Source organism: Neomonachus schauinslandi, unplaced genomic scaffold (assembly GCF_002201575.2).
Source record: "Neomonachus schauinslandi unplaced genomic scaffold, ASM220157v2 HiC_scaffold_3528, whole genome shotgun sequence".
NCBI classification, from domain to species: domain Eukaryota; kingdom Metazoa; phylum Chordata; class Mammalia; order Carnivora; family Phocidae; genus Neomonachus; species Neomonachus schauinslandi.
In genome coordinates, this window is record NW_025412216.1 from 1 (window position 1) to 3,384 (window position 3,384).

Consider the following 3,384-nt stretch of genomic DNA (forward strand, 5'->3'; position numbering starts at 1 on the left):
TCTTTCTTTCTTTCTTTCTTTCTTTCTTTCTTTCTTTCTTTCTTTCTAGGAATCTGTTCTTTCTTTTTTCAAAACATTTTATTTATTTATCAGAGAGAGAGAGAGCGCAAGCAGGGGGAGCTGCAGGCGGAGGGAGAAGCAGGCTCCCTGCTGAGCAGGGAGCCCGATGCGGGACTCAATCCCGGGACTCCATCCTGGGACTCGATCCCGGGACTCCAGGATCATGACCTGAGCCGAAGGCAGACGCTTAACTGACTGAGCCCCCCAGGCGTCCCATGAGCAAAGCTTTCTTTCATTCCCTCTCTGAGAAGACTTCCAATGTGATGTTCCTTGAAGTAGACATGGGTGACAGTCAGGTTGTTGCTTCAGAGTGTGAAGCCAAATACATGCCAACCTTCCATTTTTTAAAAAGGGACAAAAGGTGAGTGAATTTTCTGGAACTAAAAAGGAAAAACTTGAAGCTACCATTAATGAATTAATCTAATTACGTGTTCTGAAAACATAACCAGCCATTGGCTGTTTAAAACTTGTAATTCTTGGGACGCCTGGGTGGCTCAGTTGGTTAAGCGACTGCCTTCGGCTCAGGTCATGATCCTGGAGTCCCGGGATCGAGTCCCGCATCGGCCTCCCTGCTCGGCAGGGAGTCTGCTTCTCCCTCTGACCCTCCCCCCTCTCATGCTCTATCTCATTCTCTCTCTCAAATAAATAAATAAAAAGAAAAAAAATCTTTAAAACTTGTAATTCTTTTTTATTTATAAAAAGGAAAGATTGAGTATGAAGGCTACATACTCAACTGCCTTCTGATTATAAGTGACTAAATAAAATACTGATCCTACCCTTAAAAAAAAATACTTCAAAATCACTTCATTTTGTTTCAGTGACAACCTTGAGCTAGGTATTATTTTTCTTACTTAAAGGATGAAGAACCATGAGGCTTAAAGAATTAAAGTGATTTGCTTAAGGTCATAAGGAAATGGAGTAGACTAATGTGTACCTACCTCTTTCTTACTGTAAGGAGGTCACGACATTGGAACACCCCACTAGCCTCTTTCTTTACCACCTCTTCCAAATGCATGGGAGTTTTTCCTCCAGGTGGGCCCATGATAAGACATATTTTGGGTGACAGAAACACCTCAGCCAACCACCCCAACAATATCTGTCTTCCCCTTGGAAGCCTCACTCCCTCTGGAACCCTGTTATGAGAGAAGACAGCACGGCAGCATGGCTTTTGGGGACCAGTGAACAGGGCAACGGCGTTCCTCAGGTTCTAGTTTTGTTGGGTGTGCAGCGAGATATGGGAATCTTATACGTGGTACCAGGAGAAGCCAAGCTGGGTTGGTTCAGGGAAGCTCTGGCTGGAGCCTGTCTGTCCCTGTGCAGAAAGCCCAGCTGTTCCCCAGATCCAGCAGCCCCAGTATCCAAATGCCACAGCTGAATCACATTCTTCACCCTGCCCTAGATTACTAATTCCTTTGTTTCTCAGCTTTTTCCTCATTCACTCTCTCTCAGGTCATGTGTTGTCCTCTTTCTGCTTACTACTAACAGTTTTTTCAGAAGCTCCTTAGAATCTCAATCCTTGTATCAGCAATGATGGCAGAGTCCCATCCCACCCCACCGCACAAAGCGGGTGACAAAGGAGATGATTCACTTTAGTGTTCTTGAACCATAGGATCATGATCAGAGCCAAAGGCAGCTGCTTAACCGACTGAGCCACCCAGGCACCCCCAGCGATTTTCATTTTAAAAACATAACTTTAGAAAGCAAGAAGTACAAAAATGTATGGATAAAGTGATAATTGCAACTTTACTGTAAGCCCCAAACCCTGTAGACTATACAAATACCCAAAATACTATGATTTGCCTTATGAGTGACACAATGGAATATGGTGATTAAAAATAATGATGTGTGTAAATATTGACATAAAAAGGAATATAACAATTTATTAAATGAAAACAAATGCAAAACAGTATGTAGAGGACAAATGACCCAGTTTCTTCAACATAATAATGACATTTAAACAAAATGGAGGGGAACTATAATACATTCAAAGAAACTTAAGAGACATATTAACCACATGCAATGTGTTTGGATCCTGATTCAAGAAAATGCCTTGGAGCAGGGCAGCCTCCCAGCTAAACTTGAGGGGTTGGAAGCTGAGTGCAGGGACAGGGCTCCGCTGTATTTTCAAGTCCTAAATTTTGGAATGATTATCTGCTCGGCTCTAATGATCTGGAAGGGGTTAGTGCTCATAACTGGACGTGAAAGTCCAATTGTAGTAGTGCTCAGGGGCAGCATGGAACCTGCATTTCATAGAGATCTTCTCTCTCTCTTTTTTTTTTTTTTTTAAAGATTTTATTTATTTATTTGAGACAGAGAGAATGAGAGAGAGAGAGAGCACATGAGAGGGGGGAGGGTCAGAGGCAGAAGCAGGCTCCCTGCCGAGCAGGGAGCCAGATGCGGGACTCGATCCCGGGACTCCAGGATCATGACCTGAGCCGAAGGCAGTCGCTTAACCAACTGAGCCACCCAGGCGCCCGAGATCTTCTCTTTTTAGCAAATCGAGTTGAAGATCCCATCTGACTGGGAGAAAATGGTTGTTTTTAGGATAGAAGGAAGAGAAACTCCTATAGTTCATGGAGTTTTGAAGACTCATGAGAAGCAAAATGGGGACGCCTGGGTGGCTCTGTCGGTTGAGCATCTGCCTTCAGCTCAGGTCATGATCCCAGGGTCCTGAGATCGAGTCCCAAATCGGGTTCCTCACTCAGCGGGGAGCCTGCTTCTCCCTCTGTCTGCCGCTCCCCCTGCTTGTGCTCTCTCTCTGACAAATAAATAAAATCTTTTTTTTTTTTTAAAAGAAGAAGCAAAATGGACATGCCAATTTTTGACAAAAGGAGATAATAACGTGGTTGATGACCGAGGCCTCTATAAACAGGGACAACACTGTCTAGAGAAGAAAAATGTCATGGGGAGAGCAAGGGGATTTGTTCCTTATATTAGGATTGTGACGATCCTCATGAATGACGATCCTCATGAATGACTATGCAGTACTCTTTTGGCTGGGTGTATTTGTGCAGGTCCATCGTGAGTAAGAAGTCTGCCTTCTGTTTTCGGAAGATGCTCTGCTTTTCCTTACTGAATGTTTGGAGTAGATATTGGTCTGTGATTGGTGGAGCAGAGAACGCACCTATCTGCGCAGCTTGTTAGCAATAGTTTGCATTAGTTTCTGTTTCCACGCCAGGGTATGTATGGGAGGGGGCATGGGCACCATGGCACGCACTCGGGGGGACTCTCAAATCATAGGATTTCATATGTTGTCATTGTCAGACTTTCACATTTTGTACATCAGTGAATTTTTTTATATTAAAAGTTTGAACCAAAGAGAAA

The 3,384-nt window shown here is 43.8% G+C and overlaps 1 pseudogene; it reads left to right on the forward strand.

Annotated features, from left to right (window-relative positions):
- Nucleotides 1-2,182: 2,182 nt before the first annotated feature.
- Nucleotides 2,183-3,089, forward strand: LOC123323961 (annotated as a pseudogene).
- The last annotated feature ends 295 nt before the right edge of the window (nucleotides 3,090-3,384 follow it).